At 41.3% G+C, this 23,627-nt stretch overlaps 1 protein-coding gene and 1 pseudogene across 3 annotated transcripts in view; both read right to left on the reverse strand.

Annotated features, from left to right (window-relative positions):
- The window catches only part of ARB2A (ARB2 cotranscriptional regulator A), a 508,497-nt gene that overhangs the window by 12,441 nt on the left and 472,429 nt on the right, over nucleotides 1–23,627 (reverse strand). The gene's annotated exons all lie outside the window — the stretch shown is intronic.
- LOC105734656 (m7GpppX diphosphatase-like) lies at nucleotides 8,292–9,343 on the reverse strand (annotated as a pseudogene).

Below are 23,627 nucleotides of genomic sequence, written 5' to 3' on the forward strand. Positions count from 1 at the left end.
AAACCACACAGATCTCGGAGCCTTTCCAACAGGCGACCAGAACACCTGGGAGAGAGCCAACTGTTCAACTGAAAAACAAAAGGCTCTGAGACAAGGAGCCAGGTGATCAGGCCCAGCTGGTCCCACCCCCACAAAAACAAAAACAAAAATAAAAACCGAAAAACAGCAATTGGAAATGCTCTGGGTTGAGAGTTCCACAGAAAGCACAGCTGAACCTGGGATGGTCCAGTTCTGTGGGGGAGGGGCGTCTGCCATTACCAAGGCACTCCACCACTATGGAGGCAGTCTGCCATTGTCAAGGCAACTCGCCGTTGCCGAGACAACCCGCCATTACAGAGAGAGTCCTTCATTACAGAGGTGGGCCACCATTGCCAAGGCAGTCCTAACTACACCCATATAAACAGGACTGCAGGGTAGTTCACAAGGCAGCTGGGCAGAGCCCACAGCAGCTCACCGAAGCCCCTGCAGGCAGACAGTGAGTAGGCTGCCTCCTTGCTGGGTAGGGCAGCCCAGAAAAAAAAAAAAAAAAATAGGCAGGAGCACAGCAGAAACTCATAAATAAAGCCCTAATTCCCCGGGACAGAACACCTGGGAAAAAAAGGGGTTTATGAGTTCTGCTGCAGCAGACTTAAACATACCTGCCCAGCAGCTCTGAATGAACAACAGAGCTCACAGCTCAGCACTCGAGTGACTATAAAGGACAGACTGTCTCCTCAAGCAGCTCCCTGACCTCCGTATATCCAAAGAGTCACCTCATAAAGGAGAGCACAGACTGACATTTGGCAGGTATCCTTCTGGGACAAAGCAGAAGAAGAAACTGGTGGCAACCTTTACTGTTCTGCAGCAGCTGCAGGTGATCCCCAGGCAAGCAGGGCCTGGAGTGGACCTCAGCAGTCCTACAGCAGAGGGGCCAGACTGTCAGAAGGAAAACTAAGAAACAGAAATAACTTCATCATCAACAAACAGGATGTTCACTCAGAGACCCAATCAGAAAGTCAGCAACTACAAAGACGACAGGTGGATAAATTCACAAAGATGGGAAGAAACCAGCACAAAAAGGATGAAAACACCCGAAACCAGAACACCTCTCCTCCTATGAGGGATCACAACTCCTCACCAGCAAGGGAACAAGACTGGATGGAGAATGAGTGTGATGAAATGACAGAATCAGGCTTCAGAAGGTGGGTAATAAGAAACTTCCATGAGCTAAAAGAACATGTTCTAACCCAATGCAAAGAAACTAAGAACCTTGAAAAAAGATTTGACGAAATGCTAATGAGAATGGACAACTTAGATAGGAATACAAGTGAATTGACGGAGCTGAGAAACACAACACGAGAACTTCATGAAGCATGCACAAGTTTCAACAGCCGAATTGACCAAGCAGAAGAAAGGATATCAGAGGTCGAAGATCAACTCAGTGAAATAAAACGAGAAGGCAAGATTAGAGAAAAAAGGGTAAAAAGGAATGAACAAAGTCAACAAGAAATATGGGACTATGTGAAAAGACCTAATCTACATTTGATAGGTGTACCTGAATGTGACGAAGAGAATGAATCCAAGCTGGAAAATACTCTTCAGGATATTATCCAAGAAAACTACCCCAACCTAGCAAGGCAGGCCAATATTCAAGCCCAGGAAATAGACAGAACACCACAAAGATATTCCTCAAGAAGAGCAACCCCAAGGCACATAATCGTCAGATTCACCAGGGTTGAAATGAAGGAGAAAATGCTAAGGGAAGCCAGAGAGAAAGGTCGGGTTACCCACAAAGGGAAGCCCATCAGAGTCACAGTGGATCTCTCAGCAGAAACCCTACAAGCCAGAAGAGAGTGGGGGCTGATATTCAACATCCTTAAAGAAAAGAACTTTCAACCCAGAATTTCATATTCAGCCAAACTAAGCTTCATAAGTGAAGGAAAAATAAAATCCTTTGCAAACAAGCAAGTACTTAGAGATTTCATCACCACCAGGCCTGCTTCACAAGAGCTCCTGAAAGAGGCACTACACATAGAAAAGAACAACCAGTACCAGCCACTCCAAAAACATACTAAATGGTAAAGAGCATCAACACAATGAAGAATCTGCATCAACTAATGGGCAAAACAGCCAGCTAGGATCAAAACAGCAGGATCAAATTCACACATAACAATATTAACCCTAAACGTAAATGGACTAAATGCCCCAATGAAAAAACACAAACTGGCAAATTGGATAAAAAGCCAAAAGCCATCGGTGTGCTGTACCCAGGAAACCCATCTCACATGCAAGGATGCACAAAGGCTCAACATAAAGGGATGGAGGAAGATTTAACAAGCAAATGGAGAGCAAAGAAAAGCAGGAGTGGCAATTCTCATCTCTGATAAAATAGACTTTAAAGCAACAAAGATCAAAAGAGACAAAGAAGGACATTACATAATGGTAAAAGGATCAATGCAACAAGAAGAGCTAACGATCCTAAATATATATGCACCTAATACAGGAGCACACAGATACATAAGGCTAGTTCTTAATGACTTACAAAGAGACTTAGACTCCCACACAATAATAGTGGGAGACTTTAACACCCCATTGTGAATATTAGACAGATCAACGAGACAGAAAATTAACAAGGATATCCAGGACTTGAACTCAGACCTGGAACAAGCAAACCTAATAGACATTTACAGAACTCTCCACCCCAAATCCACAGAATATACATTCTTCTCAGCACCACATCACACCTACTCTAAAATTGACCACATAATTGGAAGTAAATCATTCCTCAGCAAATGCAAAAGAACAGAAATCATAACCAACAGTCTCTCAGACCACAGTGCAATCAAGTTAGAACTCAGAATTCAGAAACCAACCCAGAACCGCACAGCTTCATGGGAACTGAACAACTTTCTCTTGAATGTTGACTGGATAAACAATGAAATGAAGGCAGATATAAAGATGTTCTTCGAAACCAATGAGAACGAAGACACCACATACCAGAATCTCTGGGACACATTTAAAGCAGTCTCTAGAGGAAAATATATAGCAATAAGTGCCCACATGAGAAGCACGGAGATATCTAAAATTGACACTCTATCGTCAAAATTGAAAGAGCTAGAGGAGCAAGATCAAAAAAACTCAAAACCGAGCAGAAGACAAGAAATAACTAAGATCAGAGCAGAACTGAAGGAGATAGAGACACAAAAAACCCTTCAAAAAATCAATAAATCCAGTAGCTGGTTTTTTGAAAGGATCAACAAAATAGACCACTAGCCAGATTAATAAAAAAGAAAAGAGAGAATAACCGAATAGATGCACTAAAAAATGAGAAAGGGGATATCACCACAGATTCCACAGAAACTCAAACCACCATCAGAGATTATTACAAACAACTCTATGCACATAAACTAGAAAACCTGGAAGAAATGGATAAATTCCTGGACAGTTGCCTCCTCCCAAGCCTAAACCAGGAAGAAGTCGAAAACTTGAATAGACCAATAACAAGGTCTGAAGTCGAGGCAGCAATTAAGAGCCTACCACCCAAGAAAAGCCCAGGTCCAGATGGGTTCACAGCCGAATTCTACCAGACATACAAAGAGGAGCTGATACCATTCCTTCTGAAACTATTCCAAATAATCCAAAAAGAGGAAATCCTTCCCAAATCTTTTTATGAGATCAACCAAAACCCGGCAGAGACTCAAAAAGAAAAGAAAACTATAGGCCAATATCCATGATGAACATAGATGCAAAAATCTTCAATAAAATACTGGCAAGCCAATTGCAAGAGCACATCAAAAAGCTTATCCACCATGATCAAATAGGATTCATCCCGGGGATGCAAGGCTGGTTCACATACGCAAGTCTATAAACGTAATTCACCACATAAACAGAACTGAAGACAAAAACCACATGATTATCTCAATTGATGCAGAGAAGACCTTCGACAAAATTCAACAGCCCTTCATGCTAAAAACTCTCAATAAACTAGGTATTGACAGAACATATCTCAAAACAATAAAAGCTATTTATGACAAACCAACAGCCAATATCATACTGAATGGGCAAAAACTGGAAGCATTCCCTTTGAAATCTGGCACTAGACAAGGATGCCCTCTCTCACCACTCCTATTCAATTTAGTACTGGAAGTTCTAGCCAGAGCAATCAGGCAAGAAAAAGAAATAAAGGGTATTCAAATAGGAAAGGAGGAAGTCAAATTGTCTCTATTTGCAGATGACATGATTGTATATCTAGAAGACCCCATCGTCTCAGCCCAAAATCTCCTGAAACTGATAAGCAACTTCAGCAAAGTCTCAGGATACAAAATCAATGTGCAAAAATCACAAGCATTCCTATACACCAATAACAGACTTAAAGAGAGCCAAATCAAGAACGGACTGCCATTCACAATTGCTACAAAGAGAATAAAATACCTAGGAATACAACTAACAAGGAATGTAAAGGACCTCTTCAAGGAGAACTACAAACCACTGCTCAACGAAATAAGAGAGGACACAAACAGATGGAGAAACATTCCATGTTCATGGTTAGGAAGAATCAATATCGTGAAAATGGCCATACTGCCCAAAGTAATTTACAGATTCAACGCTATCTCCATCAAGCTACCAATGACCTTCTTCACAGAACTGGAAAAAAACACCTTAAACTTCATATGGAACCAAAAGAGATCCCGCATAGCCAAGTCAATTCTAAGCAAAAAGAACAAAGCGGGAGGCATCACACTACTAGACATCAAACTATACTACAAGGCTACAGTAATCAAAACAGCATGGTACTGGTACCAAAACAGAGATATAGACCAATGGAAAAGAACAGAGGCCTCGGAGGCAACACAACATATCTACAACCATCCGATCTTTGACACACCTGACAAAAATAAGCAATGGGGAAATGATTCCCTGTTTAATAAGTGGTGTTGGGAAAACTGGCTAGCCATATGCAGAAAGCAGAAACTGGACCCCTTCCTGACACCTTACACTAAAATTAACTCCAGATGGATTAAAGACTTAAGCATAAGACCTAACACCATAAAAACCATAGAAGAAAATCTAGGCAAAACCATTCAGGACAGAGGCGTAGGCAAGGACTTCATGACCAAAACACCAAAAGCATTGGCAACAAAAGCCAAAATAGACAAATGGGACCTAATCAAACTCCACAGCTTCTTCATGGCAAAAGAAACAGTCATTAGAATGAATCAGCAACCAACAGAATGGGAAAAAATTTTTGCAGCTTACACATCTGACAAAGGGCTGATATCCAGAATTTACAATGAACTAAAACAGATTTACAAGAAAAAAACAACGAAGCCCATTCAAAAGTGGGCGAAGGATATGAACAGATACTTTACAAAAGAAGACATACATGAGGCCAACAAACATATGAAAAAATGGTCATCATCACTGGTCATTAGAGAAATGCAAATCAAAACTACATTGAGATACCATCTCATGCCAGTTAGAATGGCGATCATTAAAAAATCTGGAGACAACAGATGCTGGAGAGGATGTGGAGAAATAGGAACACTTTTATACTATTGGTGGGAGTGTAAATTAGTTCAACCATTGTGGAAGACAGTGTGGCGATTCCTCAAGGACCTAGAAATAGAAATTCCATTTGACCCAGCAATCCCATTACTGGGTATATATCCAAAGGATTATAAATCATTCTACTATAAAGACACATGCACACGAATGTTCACTGCAGCACAGTTTACAATAGCAAAGACCTGGAACCAACCCAAATGCCCATCGATGATAGACTGGACAGGGAAAATGTGGCACATATACACCATGGAATATTATGCAGCCATCAAGAACGATGAGTTCGCGTCCTTTGTAGGGACATGGATGAACCTGGAAGCCATCATTCTCAAGAAACTGACACAGGAACACAAAATCAAACACCGCATGTTCTCACTCATAGGCGGGTGTTGAACAATGGGAACACGTGGACACAGGGAGGGGAGCACTACACACTGGGGTCTGTTGGGGGGAAATAGGGGAGGGACAGCGGGGGGTGGGAGTTTCGGGAGGGATAGCATGGAGAGAAATGCCACATATAGGTGAAGGGGAGGAAGGCAGCAAATCACACTGCCACGTGTGCACCTATGCAACAATCTTGCATGTTCTTCACATGTACCCCAAAACCTAAAATGCAATAAAAAAAATGTCAATGGGCTAAATGCCCCAATCAAAAGACACAGACTGGCAAATTGGATAAAAAGTCAAACCCATCAGTGTGCTGTATTCAGGAAACCCATCTCGTGTGTCAGGACACATATAAACTCAAAATAAAGGGATGGAGGAAAATTTACCAAGCAAATGGAGAACAAAAAAAAAAAAAAAAAAAGCAGGAGTTGCAATCCTAGTCTCTGATAAAATACACTTTAAACCAACAAAGATCAAAAGAGACAAAGAATGGCATTACATAATGGCAAAAGGATCAATGCAACAAGAAGAGCTAATGATCCTAAATATTTACACACGCAATACAGGAGCACCCACATTAAGCAAGTTCTTAATTACCTACGAAGAGACTCAGACTCCCACACAATAATAGTGGGAGACTTTAACACTCCACTGTCAATATTAGATAGATCAATCAGACAGAAAATTAACATGGATATCCAGGGCTTGAACTCAGATGTGGACCAAGCAAACCTAATAGACATCTACAGAACTCTCCACCCCAAATCCACAGAATATACATTCTTCTTGGCACCACATTGCTCCTACTCTAAAATCGACCACATAATTGGAAGTAAATCACTCCTCAGCAAATGCAAAAGAATGGAAATCATAACCAAGAGTCTCTCAGACCACAGTGCAATCAAATTAGAACTCAGGATTAAGAAACTCACTCAGAACTGCACAATGTCATGGAAACTGAACAACTGGCTCCTGAACGTTGACTGGATAAACAATGAAATGAAGGCAGAACAATGAGAACATATGGACACAGGGAGGGGAGCACTACACTCTGGGGTCTGTTGGGGGGAAATAGGGGAGGGACAGCAGGGGGTGGGGAGTTGGGGAGAGATAGCATGGGGAGAAATGCCAGATATAAGTGAAGGGGCGGAAGGCAGCAAATCACACTGCCACGTATGCACCTATGCAACAATCTTGCATGTTCTTCACAGTACCCCCAAACCTAAAATGCAATTAAAAAAAGATTTAAAAAAAAAAGAAATGAAGGCAGAAATAAAGATGTTCTTCGAAACCAACGAGAACAAAGACAAAACATACCAGATTCTATGGGACACCTTTAAAGCAATGTCTAGAGGAAAATTTATAGCAATAAATGCCCACATGAGAAGCAAGGAAATATATAAAATCAACACCCTATCATCAAAATTGAAAGAGCTACAGGAGAAAGATCAAAAAAACTCAAAAGCTAGCAGAAGACAAGAAATAACATGCCCATTGATGATAGACTGGACAGGGAAAATGTGGCACATATACATCATGGAATACTCTGAAGCCATTATAAAAGATGAGTTCATGTCCTTTGTAGGGGCATGGATGTGGAAACCATCATTCTCAGCAAACTGACACAAGAACAGAAAATCAAACGCCGCATGTTCTCACTCACAGGCGGGTGTTTAACAACGAGGACACAGGGAGGGGAGCATCACACACTGGGGTCTGTGGGGGGGAACTAGGGGAGGGATACCAGGGCGTGGGGAGTTGGGGAGGGATAACATGGGCAGAAATGCCAGATATAGGTGATGGGGAGGAAGGCAGCAAACCACACTGCCATGTGTGTACCATGCAACAATCTTACATGTTCTTCACATGTACCCCAAAACCTAAAATGAAATTAAAAATATATATATATATATATATATATATATATATATATTAAAAAAAAAAAAAAGACTGAGGGAAGCCAGGTGCAGGGCCTGTAATCCTAGCACTTTGAGAGGCTGAGGTGGGATGAAGCTCCTGAACTCTGGAGTTGGAGGCCAGCCTGGTGAACATGGCAAAATTTCCTCTCTACCAAAAATACAAAAATAGCCAGGTCTGGTGGCATGCACCTGTAGTCCCAGCTACTTGGAGGCTGAGGTGGGAGAATCATTTGAGCCCAGGGACATAACTTTGGGAAGTAAACTTAGTCCTTTTCTTTTTCTTTTTTTGAGCGCACTGCTTTATTCACTAGGAATAAGCTGGTACAAAACACGTTTTTGAAAAATTCACTTGGACATAAGTGAATTATCATTGATGATGGCTGCAGAGTACTCCATGGTGTATATGTGCCACATTTTCCCTGTCCAGTCTATCATCGATGGGCTTCAGCTTTGCTGAGCCTCCTGCAGGAGCTTGAGCATGGGGTCGTCAGCCCTGAGGGCGAAGGCGAGTGTGCGCTGCTGGTAGCGCTTGGAGTCACACTCCAGGTTCTCAATCACCTCAGCCACTAGGTGTGCTCGCTCCACACCTGAGCCGGGGCCTCGAAGCCCAGGGCCCGGTGAAGTGCACTGAGCCGGGGCCTCGAAGCCGAGGGCGGTGAAGTGCACATGCAGGCGGTAGTAGGAGGGCAGGTAGTGCAGGTATACTCGCAGATGGTCTCCCGTCATCTGGTAGTGCTGCATGATGGCTTCCTGCCCCTGGTGAAGGATGTTCCTGAGCAGCAGCAGGTGCTCCAGAGTAAGGTCACGTAGGGATCTGATGCCCCGGCGATGGCAGATGGCAATCCAGTACAGGTTGTTGAGCTGCTGTTGGTTCCACTTGAGGTCAGGGATGAGGACAAACCTGTCAGAGGGATCTGGGTTCTCAAAAACAATCCGGTCCACTTCAGCCTTCTTGTCAAGAGTGTTATACACTCACTGGATGCTGAGGCTCTGGGACTCCAGGTGGGGTAAAGTAATGTTCCTGTAGTCATCTCCGGTCTCTCAGATCAGGTGGAGGTCCTGGCGCAGGTACTTCTGCAGGTGCTTCTCTGTGGTGGGGTAAACCACATCATCTTCACATCACTCAGTTGTCTTGGAGGGAACAAGTGATAGATGTTGTAGATATCATTGGAGGACTGCAACTGGAGCTCAGGGCTGCCTGTCAGGAGCTGAGCCACCTGTCCCACCTGAAACGTTGACCTCTCCAGGATCACAATGGCATCCTCTCCATCCCCATCTCCAGAGGCCTCATTCACCTTTCCTTGTAGGAAAATGATTTTGTCCCGTGCAGACTCCCTCAGCACTTTCTGCGCTCTGAAGCCAGAGAATGGTAAGCAGACAGGAGCACAGGTACTATTTGCAACACCTGCCTCCTTTTCCTCTGTGCTGGCAGCGTGTGCCTACTCCACGTCCAGCTTGCACTTTCTCTTGCTGGGTTGAGGCGCTGCGTCTGCCATGCTGTCAGGGAGGCAGTCTTTTTTTTTTTTTTTTAAGACAGGGTCTTACTTTGTCACCCAGCCTGGACTGCAATGGCATAATCTCAGCTCACTGCAGCCTCGACCTCCAAGGTCCAAGCAATCCTCCTGCCTCAGCCTCCTAAGCGGTTGGGACTATAGGTGTGCAGTGCCATGCCTGGCTAATTTTTGTATCTTTAGTAGAGACAGTGTTTCTCCATGTTGGCCAGGCTCGTCTCAAACTCCTGAGCTCAGGTGATCCACCTGCCTCGACTTCCTAAAGTGCTGGGATTACAGGTGTGAGCCACCACGTGAGGCCATACTTTATTCTTGAGGTGCAGTAGATAGCCTGCCTTGCTGTGGATCTCCGACTTTGAACCTTGTCTGGTTTCTCTAATCAACCTTCTCCTAGACAATAAAAAATGGATGAATTTTTGTTACTTCAATTGCCTATAAAATCTAGACAGCTGCTATAGAAATGTTTTATTTGGGCCAGGTGCGGTGGCTCACGCCTGTAATCCCAGCACTTTGGGAGGCCGAGGCTGGCAGATCATGAGGTCAGGAGATGGAGACCATCCTGGCTAACACGATGAAACCTCGTCTCTACCAAAAATACAAAAAATTAGGCACGTGCCTATAGTTCCAGCTACTCGGGAAGTAGAGGCAGGAGAATCGCTTGAACCCAGGAGGCAGAGGTTGCAGTGAGCTGAGATCACACCACTGCACTACCTCCTGGTGACAGAGCGACCCTCCGTTTAAAAAAAAAAAGTTTTATTTGGTTTTAACTCTTGTCTTATTGCAGATACTACTCACTGTTACCATAAAGTTTTGCCTCCAGGGTTACATTGTTTCCCATTAAAACATCAGCTCAAGTGTGGACAAAAGCCCCCCTTTCCAGTTTTCCTTTGTCATTTTCAAAAATAACTTTACTGAAGGATTATATATTAGCATAGAAGTAAACAAGGGAATGCAAAGAATCACAAAGTACTTATTTCCCTAAGAACAAGTTTCTGATTCTAATATTCCAGCACACTTAGCAAAGAGCTTTACTGGGTCCCAAGTTCTTTCACAGTAAAATAACACTGTTGAAAAGGGCTGGTACAACTCTACGGATATGTTGTCAGGCTTCTCCTCCCAGCTTATGCTCTCTCTGCTTAACTGGTTACCTACGGCTGCCAGTTTGAGATGAAAGGGGGAGAGAGAGAGAGAGAGAGAGAGAGAGAGAGAAAGGGGTGAGAGAGGGGGAGAAAGAGAGAGAGAGAGAGAGAAAAAAAAAACTAGGGCAGGGAAGAATGAGACAGAGAATGAATTGCAAAATGTTCTCCTTATTTCAAAACAAAACAAAACAAATGTGAATTTACTAGTTCAAATATCCAAATCTTTTGTGGCCCTCCTCCTTTCTCAATTGTGAATTTTATTATAAAGGATATATTGTGTGGAGAGAGTTTTCTCAGAACTCCTGTGATTAGTTCGTACATGCATTCATTGTATGCCAGGCACTGTTTCTCAGGGTTGGGGATGCAGTAGTAAGAGGGAATATAAGGGCTCTGCACACTTGCTAGTGGAAAATGACAACAAATAAAAAATAAACCAATGAATATGCTAACTTCAGAGAGTTAGAAGTACTAAGAAGGAAACCCAATAGGGGATGTGAAGAGAATGAAGGGGGAGATGAGGTGGGAAGGAGAAAGAAGGCCATCAGTTTCAATTGGGTGAAGAGTACTTTTGACCTGAGACCTGAATGGCAACAAAGAGGCAGGTGAAAGTCTGTGGGCAGAGTGCTTTAAGCAGAGTTGTGGAAGAACAAGTGCAGGAGCTCTAGAAGGAAAGAGGTTGTCATTGAGGAACTCAAAGGTTAGCATGACTGAAACATGGTGGGTGAGGGGAAAGTGGTGTAAGATGACTCAGAGAGATGGGCAGCCTCCAGGCCATGTGAGATCTTGCAAGACATAGTGGAGGGTTTTATTCCAAGTTCATTGGGAGATCTGTTTACATGGTTTTAAGCAGGGAAGAAATATAAACGAACTAGCATTTTAAGAATACACTGGCTGGTATGTGGAGAATGGGTTATGAAGAGTCAGAAGGATGAATATAACCCTTCCTGACTGCATTTACCAATTCATCCTGCCTCTGGAGCATTCTCCGGGACTCTCTTTTACACAGTTCAGAGTCCAAAAATTCAGTTACTGCTAATTCACATATAAGGAATAAAATCAATCTTGTATTAATAGTAATATGCAGTAGGAGTTGAAAGAGACCCCAGTAAAACAGTATTTGAAAGTAGTAAATTAAAAAATGGAGTTGAACTAGAAATAATATTTTGCTAACAATTCTGCTTCTGTCATATACTCTGATGTCTCTGGTTTCTCAACCCTTAGAAGGACTGTTGTGTGTGGTGGTAAGGCATTGGGATGGGGAATACACTGTCATAGTATGCCATTTCTGCAATCAGTCCAGAGGTAACTGGTGGGTTTACTCTCCAGGCAGGCTCCTCTGCTGAGATTCTTAATTTCTACAAATGGTCACAGTATTCTCTTAGCTACTCTACCTCACAGCCTGAGTCATCTTTTACTTTTCTCTCTCTTGTTTGCTGCCTCCTGATCCAATCAGTTAATAAATTCTGACAATTAAACCTCACAAAAGTTTGTTCTTCTTTTCCATTCCCTGTGCAATCTAGAGTGATCTAGATTTAATGGTAGATCATTTAGAGTTCATTTTACTTGCAGTCTTTCCCCTTTGATCTTGTGCCCTGCTACCAAATGAAAAATTCTAAGGTATCATTTGTGTCACATACCTCTTCCTATGCTTCAAAATATCCAGTGGTTCCTCATTATATAAAATTAGGTAGAAATTCCTTAATTAGTTTTAAGGCCTTCTAGTCTCTGGCTCCAGCCTCCTTTTCTAGGTTTGTCATAACCTCAACTCTCCTTGTATAAATATCCCCTAACTTGTTAGGCCCAGTTCAATGGACATTCCTTAAGACTTTTCAAATTCTTAATACCTCTCCCTTTACTAAACATCTTTACTCAACATATTCTGTCTTTCGTTTCTGTATTAGCTTATGTGTCTTTAAAATTATAAAGCAATGCCCAGGCCCACACTGCTAAAGGTAAATCTCAGGGAATAGATACCTGTGATTCTTTTGATTCTAAGTCCAATCAGAGATGAGATTACTATAATAACATTTTTGAAGGCAGGGGTCAGACTTATCTTCAACACAGGCTGATAAATCTACCCTGTCTATATATATCTGAGACAGGGTATTGCTCTGTCACCTAGGCTGGAGTATAGTGGCACTATCACGGCTCACTGCAGCCTCTGCCTCCAAGACTCAAGAAATCCTCCCACCTCACCCTCCCATGTAGTATGATTGTAGAGATGGGGTTTTGCCATATTGCCCAGGCTGGTCTTGAACTCCTGGGCTCAAGTGATCTGCCCATCTTGGCCTCCCAAAGTGCTGGGATTACAGGCATGACCCACCACGACTGGTCGCAAATCTTCCTTATATTGAAGTGTATGCTAGCTCTCAGAGTTAAGAAAGAAATTCCTCTAAAATGGAAATATAATGACAGTTGAATACTCCATAATTAATGCTGAAGAAAGCAGAATATATTTCTTGCCTTCTCCAACAAACTGATGAGGTTGACTTAGGTAGCCATAGTCCATTAACAACTAGTTGATAAACACTGACAAATACTCAAAGTACCTTCCAGCTCTCTTTAGCTAAAATGTTGTGCTTATTAGTAAATACATTTTACTAGCATCAAACAGTTTTAGTGTCAGCACTGAGAACTCACAGAAAGTCAAACTTTAACTGTTCATGAGCTTATATTCCCAAGATGTAGTTGACTTGGCCCAACTTTGAATGCAGATGGAAATATATCAAATATAAAACAGTAAAGATGAGATTCTAAATAAAATTTCATTTCAATAATAATACTGAAGTTTCATTTCACAGGTAAGGAATCTAAAGTCCTGAGAGGTTATAATAGGCCAAAGTTAAACAGGGCAAAAACCCTACTTTTTCAGTTTTTCATTTTCATTTTCTTTTCTTTTTTTTCTTGTGAGATGGAGTTTCGCTCTTGTTGCCCAGGTTGGAGTGCAATAGCTCGATCTTGGCTCACTGAAACCTCCACCTCCCAGGTTCAAGTCATTCCCCTGTATCAGCCTCCCGAGTGGCTGGGATTACAGGCATGCAACACCATGCCCAGCTAATTTTGTATTTTTAGTAGAGACGGGGTTTTGCCATGTTGGCTAGGCTGTTCTCGAGCTCCTGACCTCAGGTGATCCACCTGCCTCAGTCTCTCAAAGTGCTGGGATTACAAGCCTGAGCCACTGTGTCTGGCTAGTTTATACTAACTTAACATGTACTTGCTGTGCTTTACTAGTCATTTAATGTATAAGAAATATTTTGTTTTATCTGCAAATTATTTGAGGAGAAGGCCCCCAAATAATTTATCCCAGAAATCATAGTTGAAGCTTTATAAATGTTTGTTGTATAAATAGGTTTCATAAACAGAATTAACCATAAAATTTATGCTTACAAGTGTTACTAAAAACTTAGAAACTTGGTTTTTGTGCTATTTGATGATGATTCCCATTTTGAAGTTAAAGAAGTGGGGCCTACAGAAGATAATGGCAGTAAAAACTTGTGAATGTACAAAGCTACTGGTATTCTGAATATATGAATAAATTATTATATGAACTTCTGTATCCACAGCATAATTTTTTATTGCTTTGACAGACTTTCAAAAGCACAAATCTTGGTTTGTAGCCACTAGAATGAGAAGGAAATAGGTGGTACAGATTACCCAGTCACTTAATGATTTGGAATTGTTCCAAAGACCATAGACCAATTGGGGATAATCAATATATTTAAAATATTGCGTGCTATAGACTGAATGTTTGTTTCCCCTCAAAATTCATATGTTGAAACTTAATCTCTAATGTGGTGGTATTTAGAGAAGGGGCTTTTGGAAGGTGATTAAGTTATGAGGGTAGAAACCTCATGAATGGAATTAGTGCCCTTATAAAAGTCACCCCAGAGATCTCCTTCACTCTCCTTCTTCCCTGTGAAGACACAGTGAAAAGATTGCTGTCTATGAAAAAGAAAGCAGGCCCTCATCAGACACTGAATCTGCTGGTACCTTGGTCTGAGACTTTCCAGCCTTCAGAACTATAGGAAATATATATATTTTTTTTTAAGAGAGTCTCACTCTGTAGCCCAGGCTGGAGCACAGTGGCACAATCTCAGCTCACTGCAACCTCTGCCTCCCAGGTCCCGGTTCAAGCAATTCTCCTGTCTCAGCCTCCCAAGTAGCTGGGATTACAGGCACTCACCACCATGCTCGGCTAATTTTTGTATTTTTAGTAGAGATGGGGTTTCACCATGTTGGCCAGGCTGGTCTTGAACTCTTGACTTCGTGATCCGCCAGCCTCAGCCTCCCGAAGTGCTGAGATTACAGGTATGAGCCACCACGCCTGGCCAGGAAATAAATTTCTGTTGTTTATAAGCCACCCAGTCTATCACAGTCTGTTATAGCAGCCTGAATGGACTAAGACGCTGAGTTTTCCAATCAACCCATGATATATCTTGCCATTTATTTAGGTCTTCTTTAATGCCTTTAATAAAGTTTTATCATTTTGTCCATAGAGGATTTGCACTTCATATATTAGACTCATTTATTCATTAATTCATCTATTTATGATTATACTTTTAGGGATAATGTAGATTCATATGCAGTTTTATGAAATAACTGAGAGGTATTGTGTTACTTTTATCATCTCCTCAATGGTAACATCTTGTGAAGCCACAGTACAATATGACAATTGTGATATTAACAATGTCAGTGAAGATACAGAACATTTCCATCACCACAAAGATTTGTCATATACTGCCATTTTATAGCCACCCCCATTTCCTTCCTCCAACTCCCCTACTTAACCCTGGGCAACCACTAATCTTTTTTCCATTTCTACAGTTTTGTAATTTTTAAGAATGCTGTATAAATGAAATCATACACCATGTAACCTTTTGGAATTGACTTTTTTTATCCAGCTTAATTCTATGAAGATTTATATAGGTTGTTCTGTGTCAACAGTTTGTTTCTTTTTATTCTTCTTCTTTTTTTTTTTTTTTTTAAAGACAGGGTTTCACCATGTTAGTCAAGCTGGTCTTAAACTCCTGACCTCAGGTGATCCACCCACCTTGGCCTCCAAAGTGCTTGGATTACAGGCATGAGCCACCACGCCCGGCCTTCTTTTTATTCTTGAGTAGTATTCCATGGTATAGATCACAGTTTGTTTAACCATAAGCATTCCCCTGTTGAAGGACATTTGGACATTTGGGTAGTTTACAGCTTTTTGTTGTTGTTGCTTTTTTGGCCACTATAACTAAAGCTGCTAAAACATTCATGTGGAGGTTTTTGTGTGAGTATAAATCTTAATTTCTCTGGGATAAACGCCATTGCTTCATTTCTCTGAGATAAATGCAAGAATGCAGTTGCTAGGTTGTATGTTAGTTGCATGTTTAGTTTTTCAAGAAATTGGCACACTGTTTCCAGATCCATTGTGCCACTTTATATTCCCTCCAGCAATCTATGAGCAATCCAGTTTCTCTGCATATTTGCCAGTAATAAGTCTTGAAGTTAGGTAGACTGATTTTTCATATTTTATTCTTCTTTTCAAAAATTGTTTTAGGTGTTCTAGTTACTTTGCCTTTCCACAGAAATTTAGAATAATTTTGTCTATATCCACTGTGCCATCAAGGATTAACCTTGCCCAAAGAGAGGACTGGGCTTTGCCCTCAGCTCCTGGGGGGTAATCTCTTAGCCCTGGGAATGTTCTTCCTGATATGAGTGGCTTCGTTAACTTGGCGCTTTGGACTGTGTTGCATCAGCCTGACCTTTGGAGGGTTTGGAGACTAAAGTTTGCCCTGGGTGCTTAACATGTCAAAGTAACTGAATCCAAATAAAAACTCTGGATACCAAGCCTCCAATGAACTTTCCAGATTTGGAATACTATGTATTCTCAACATTGTTGCTGGAAGAAGACAGAGGTGTCCATGATAACTGGGAGAGGACAACTGGAAGGTTATGCTTGGAACTTTCCTGAACAATGCGGTATGTGACACTTCCTTAGCTGATGTTAACTGGTATCCTTTCGCTGCAGTAAGCTGTAACTGAATGCAATAGTTTTCAGTGAGTTCTATGAGTGCTGGCAAATTACCAAACCTGAAGGTGGTCCTTAGAGATGCCCAAACTTGCAGTTGATGTTAAAAGTTAGGGTGGCTTTGAGACTTCAAAATTTTACATCTATAAAAAAATCCTTCCTGGCATTTTGACAGGAATTCTGTTAAATGTATATATCAACTTGGGGAAAATTGACATCTTTATTATGTTGACTGATCAAATCTATGAACATACATCTCTTAGCTTTTTTTTTTTCAGTACTGCATATTCGTTGGTGCTACTATAAATGGATCTTTAAATATTTTAACTACTTGTCGTTGGTATATAGAAATGCATTTGATTCTTGTGTATTGATTTTGTATCCAGCAACTTTGCTAAATTAATGTTTTCATCCTAAAAAATTATCTGTGGATTTTGAATTTCCTATATAAACAACCATATCATGTATGAATGATTTCACTTTTGTTTTTTCCTTTGTTAATTCTTATATTTATTTCTTCCAGTTTTAAATTTAAGAAAACCTTAAACTATAAACAAAATAGCCTCAAATGTATTCATACAATTAACTAAAAAGATGAACAAAATATCACATAAAACAAATTATTATGAACAACATAAAACTGGCATCAAGTTACTATATTTTCTGTGTTGATTGATTTCTTAATGATGCACTTCAAAAAGACCTAGCTCTGTCAGGTAATGTCCTTCAGTTGCTGACTACTGGTCATGAAAGTTCCCTGTCACTTTATGATAGATTCATTAGCTTCTGGAGAATTAGTTATGTCCTAACACTATGATTTCTTTTCATCCTAGTTAAGATAATGTAGAAAGACACAATTTTTGTTACATTTAGCCTCCAAGTCTACAGTTGTTCTCACTCTGTCTGGTACTATGCTATTCTCTGCAAAATAGCATAGTTCTCTCTGCAAAAGGATTTCTTCTCTGAATGTCTCTCTTTTTTTTAATCCCACAATGCAACTGCCTTCTACATGGCAAGAATTCTTAAAGGATCCTGAACTTATTTACTTGACATCACTAATACATCTTCCATTAACAGAAAAATGCACTGATTTTAAAGTAAATAATATATTCATGAATGTGTTATATAAACAGTAAATTCTTACTGTTGACTAGTTTAGAAAACAACAGACATGTAAGATGGGACTGACTACTTAATACTGGGATAATATAACAAAGCATGAGGATAGAAGGAATTCATGTACAGTTAAACTGACATAAAGTCCCACTAAGATGATTTATGAAAAAAAATGAACAGAACTGGGTATGGCTAAACAATTACCAGGAGGGGTTATGAAAATTGTTTACATTGGCTGGGTATGGTGGCTCAGGCCTGTAATCCCAGCACTTTGGGAGGCCAAGGTGGGAGGATCATTTGAGGTCAGCAGTTTGACACCAGCCTGGCCAACATGGTGAAACCCTATCTGTACTAAAAATACAAAAATTAGCTGGGCATAGTGGTGGGTGCCTATAATTTCAGCTACTTGGGAAGCTGAGGCAGGAGAATTGCTTGAACCTGGGAGGCAGAGGTCGCAGTGAGCCGAGATCGTGCCACTGCACTCCAGCCTAGGCGACAGAAAAAGACTTTGTCTCAAAAAGAAAAAAAGTTTACAATCATAATCCTTACCCTATGGATATATGAATACTGAACTCAATACTAAAGAGACATTTCAAAACTCTAATTGGGCTTTTCCTATAGTTTTGTCTTTTTTTTTTTTTTTTTGCCACTGTCCTGATGACCCATGGGCTAAAATCATAAATTTTCTTCTGGGTCTGTAAATATTTACAATCTTGGGGTTTGAGATATTGTAATGGATGTAAAGTATATTTCACACATGTTACACAATTTGTCAAAAACATACTATTTCCTATTTCTTTGCTTTGTATATTGGCTCTAAGCAACATTTTAAATTTAATTATGAGGCCATGCCAGGGTCGTGGCTCATACCTGTAATCCCAGCACTTTGGGAGGCCAAGGCAGGTAGATCATGAGGTCAGGAATTCCAGACCAGCCTGACCGATATGGTGAAAGCTTGTCTCTACTAAAAATACAAAAACTAGCCAGGCTTGGTGGTATGCGGCTGTAATCCTAGCTACTCAGGAGGCTGAGGCAAGAGAATCACTTTAACCTGCAAGGCGGAGGTGCAGTGAGCTGAGATTGTGCCATTGTACTCCAGCCTCTGTGACAGAGCGAGACTCTGACTCAAATAAATAAATAAATAAATAAAAGAGGCCATGAAAGTCCTTTTCAAGTGTTTTAAAATCAGGTGGTAATTATTATTACTTAGATCTTGTTAAAGTAGAAAAGGATGGGAATTATTTCCCAAATAATCTCAAATATATCCCTTAGGCATCACTGTAGGTGGATGGCATCTATTATTTTATTTCTATTCCACAGAGAAAAGTTAAAAAGTCATATTGATGGAAAACACCTGTGAGTCCACTTACAAGATTAACTAATATGGAAGAGTAAATTTGCACATGAAAAAAACAAGATGTTGACTACTGAAAGATGTCTTGAGTTGGTCAGATTTCAATACTTTTGAGCCAACAATTTATATCCATCAGCAGAAAGTTTTTCAACAGAAGTTGTAAATGAAGGAAAACCTATAGTATCAAGACAAAGTTACTGTAGGAACCACAATAATAATGCTATGACCCATTTACTAGTAAAAAATATTTAAAAATTCTAACAAAGGGGGATAAGAAATGATAAACTTTTACAGTGATTTAATAGTAAACATTTTAATGATATCATATTAAGAATACAGTAAAAAAGCTACCTTTGCTTGTTTAATAGTTATTTATTCATACCCTCTATTGAAAAGAGCATGTGGGATGACTTATATATACCTTATAGAAGGAAAAAAAACAGGAATGAAGAATAAATGAAGTCACTCTTTGTTTGGAGATGTGGTAAGAACTTGTTTATTTGCCAGTTTCTGGACAAAAATTTGGCTCTCAGCTTCCTATTGGTGATTGTTTATTTATTATTTTGAGACAGGGTCTTGCTCAGTCACTTGGGCTGGAGTGCAGTGGCATGATCATGGCTCACTGCAGCCTTCATTGCCCAGGCCTAAGTGATCCTTCCACCTCAGCTTCTGGAGTAGCTGGGATCACTGGCATGTGCCACCCTGCCTGGCTAATTTTTAAATTTTTTTTTTTTAGAGATAGAGTCTCTCTATGTTGCCTAGGCTTTTTTTGTTGGAGTAGGGTGGCCAGAGTCTCAGTCATCCAGACTAGAGTGCAGTGGCACTATCATGGCTCACCTTAACCTCAAACCCCTGGGCCCAAGTGTTCCTCCTGCCTCATCTCCCCACGTAGCTAGGACTACAGGAGCCCACCATAATCCCCGGCTAATTTTTTGTTTGTTTGTTTGAGACACAGTCTTGCTTTGTCACTCAGGCTGGAATGCAGTGCATGATCTCAGCTTACTGCAACCTCTGTTTCCTGGTTCAAGTGATTCTCTTGCCTCAGCCACCTGAGTAGCTGGTATTATAGGCATGCCCCACCATGCCTGGCTAATTGTTTTTATTTTTCGTAGAGACAGGTTTTTGCCATTTTGGCTAGGCTGATCTTCAACTCCTGGCCTCAAGTGATTTGCCCACCTTGGGCTCCCAAAGTGCTGGGATTATAGATGTGAGCCACTGCACCCAGCCCCCAGCTAATTTTAAAAAACATTTTTTGTAGAACAAGAAATTTTGTGTTACCCAGCTGGTCTTGCTCTCTTGGCCTCCAGCAATCCTCCTGCTTTGGCCTCTCAAAGTATTAGAATTACAAGCATAAGCTACTATGTCCAGCCCCTACTGACAAACAGAAAGAGGGATACACAATTGATTATGATTTATTGCATCTAGGTGGTAAAAGCAAACCACCTGTAGAGAACAGTTGTTTTTTATGGCTGTGTTCCCAGTGCAGACTTTTGACTCAACACTGAAAAGCAACTCAGGAGAAGTAACTCAGAGGAACATTAAGATAATGTGTTTTAGGTGACTTGATAGTCTGTGCTAACCTGGCTTGCTCAAGGGGTAAAATCAAGCATTATCTAAAGGAATGGACAGACGATATTCTTTAGACAATCATATCAAAATTGTTTTAATTTCTGTCCAAAAAGGATTATGTAACAGAAAGTTAGAAGTTATATTTTCTGGCAAGAACCTGGATGACAGATTATTTCTCCTATTTCTGAATACATCAAAATGCTTTAATATCCACTCTAGAAATTGTGAGGCCTAACCAGGATATATGCCCAAACAGATGGCCCCTCAACCTATAAAAAGAGAGTACGGAGTGCCTGGTAGGAAGGAAGGGCCAAGATTTTCTCAAAAAAGCAGTTTTAGGTTCATGTCTATATATGAATGAATAGATTATAGAAGTCCCAAATTTGACGGCATGTATGTAAAACTATCAGCCTTGGTATTACTCTAGCCATATAACATTACATGTGAATAGTCCATAGAATATGAAGGCTTTTTAAAACTCAATTTTAAGCAAATAGATTTTAATTTTTAATATGTCTTTCTAGTAATTATTATCATCATTAATAAATAAAAGTGAAAGTTAAAATTAAGTATTTACTATATTCCTGGTGTGGCACTGTGCCCCTTCATACAGTAATTCATGTGCCCTGAAAATAATCTTTCAAAATATGTAGGGTATTATCCTCATTTTGCTGATGAAGAAACTGAGGTCTAGAGAGGTCATATAGTAAAGGTCATGGTTCTTAGTAAGTAAAAATATAGGAGAAGATCCAAGATGGCCAGTTACGAGCAGCTCAGGATTGCAGCTCCCAGTGAAAGGGCAGAGGGTGAGTGGACGCCACATTTCCAGACAGATTTTTATTGCCCACAGACCAGGAGATTCCCAGGCAGTGGAGTCCCATGGGTCACCAGCATGGCTGTTTTGGCCGGCGCGGCTGTTTTGTCGGCGCCCTGGCGTGGCGGTTCCCAGTGCAGAGTAAAGGGGACTGGGTCCCCCCTTAGCCAGCAAGGGGAGCTCCAGGAAGCTCCGGGAAGGCAGAGTTGCTCATTCATCTGATTTAAAAAAAAAAAAAAAAGCGGGGGGACTGAAACAGGGAGCCAGGCCAGGAGATTCCTGGGCAAAAAAGCACCATGAATCTCAGAGCCGCTGTTTCAGCCAGCACAGTGGGTCACCGCACAGGAAATCACACAGATCCCGGCGCCTTTTCAACAGGTGACCAGAACACCTGGGAGAGAACTGACCGTTCAACTAAAAAAACAAAAGGCTCTGAGGCAGGGAGCCAGGTGATCAGGCTTGGCTGGTCCCACCCCCACAAAAACAAAAAAACAACAATTAGAAATGCTCTGGGTTGAGAGTTTCACAGCAAGCACAGCTGAACCCGGGATGGTCCGGCTCTGAGGGGGAGGGGCATCTGCCATTACCAAGGCACTCCACCACTATGGAGGCAGTCCGCCATTGCTGAGGCAGCCTGCCGTTGCTGAGGCAACCTGCCATTACAGAGAGAGTCCGTCATTACAGAGGTGGGCCACCATTGCCGAGGCAGTTCTAACTACACTCATATAAACAGGACTGCAGAGAAGTTCACACGGCAGCTGGGCGGAGCCCACAGCAGCTCAGCAAAGCCTCTGCAGGCAGACAGTGACTAGGCTGCCTCCTTGCCAGGCAGGGCAGTCCTGAAAAAAAAAAAGGCAGCAGCAGCACAGTGGAAACTCATAAATAAAGCCCTAACTCCCCGGGACAGAACATCTAGGAAAAAAAAGGGGTTTATGAGTTGTGCTGCAGCAGACTTAAATGTACCTGCCCAGCAGCTCTGAATGGAACAACAGAGCTCACAGCTCAGCACTTGAGCTACTATAAAGGACAGACTGTCTCCTCAAGCAGCTCCCTGACCTCCGTATATCCAAAGAGTCACCTCATAAAGGAGAGCTCAGACTGACATTTGGCAGGTATCCTTCTGGGACAAAGATAGCAGAAGAAACTGGCAGCAACCTTTACTGTTCCGCAGCTGCTGCAGGTGATCCCCAGGCAAGCAGGGTCTGGAGTGGACCTCAGCAGTCCTACAGCAGAGGGGCCAGACTGTTAGAAGGAAAACTAAGAAACAGAAATAACTTCATCATCAACAAACAGGGCGTTCACTCAGAGACCCAATCAGAAAGTCAGCAACTACAAAGATGACAGGTGGATAAATCCACAAAGATGGGAAGAAACCAGCGCAAAAAGGATGAAAACACCCGAAACCAGAACACCTCTCCTCCTATGAGGGATCACAACTCCTCACCAGCAAGGGAACAAGACTGGATGGAGAATGAGTGTGATGAAATGACAGAATCAGGCTTCAGAAGGTGGGTAATAAGAAACTTCCATGAGCTAAAAGAACATGTTCTAACCAAATGCAAAGAAACTAAGAACCTTGAAAAAAGATTTGACGAAATGCTAACAAGAATGGACAACTTAGAGAGGAATATAAGTGAATTGACGGAGCTGAGAAACACAACACGAGAACTTCATGAAGCATGCACAAGTTTCAACAGCCAAATTGACCAAGCAGAAGAAAGGATATCAGAGGTTGAAGATCAACTCAGTGAAATAAAACGAGAAGGCAAGATTAGAGAAAAAAGGGTAAAAAGGAATGAACAAAGTCAACAAGAAATATGGGACTATGTGAAAAGACCTAATCTACATTTGATAGGTGTACCTGAATGTGACGAAGAGAATGAATCCAAGCTGGAAAATACTCTTCAGGATATTATCCAAGAAAACTACCCCAACCTAGCAAGGCAGGCCAATATTCAAGTCCAGGAAATAGAGAGAACACCATAAAGATATTCCTCAAGAAGAGCAACCCCAAGGCACATAATCGTCAGATTCACCAGGGTTGAAATGAAGGAGAAAATGCTAAGGGAAGCCAGAGAGAAAGGTCGGGTTACCCACAAAGGGAAGCCCATCAGAGTCACAGCGGATCTCTCAGCAGAAACCCTACAAGCCAGAAGAGAGTGGGGGCCGATATTCAACATCCTTAAAGAAAAGAACTTTCAACCCAGAATTTCATATTCAGCCAAACTAAGCTTCATAAGTGAAGGAAAAATAAAATCCTTTAT

This window comes from Aotus nancymaae, unplaced genomic scaffold (genome assembly GCF_030222135.1).
Source record: "Aotus nancymaae isolate 86718 unplaced genomic scaffold, 86718_ANA_hifiasm-v0.15.2.pri h1tg000014l, whole genome shotgun sequence".
Classification (NCBI taxonomy): Eukaryota; Metazoa; Chordata; class Mammalia; order Primates; family Aotidae; genus Aotus; species Aotus nancymaae.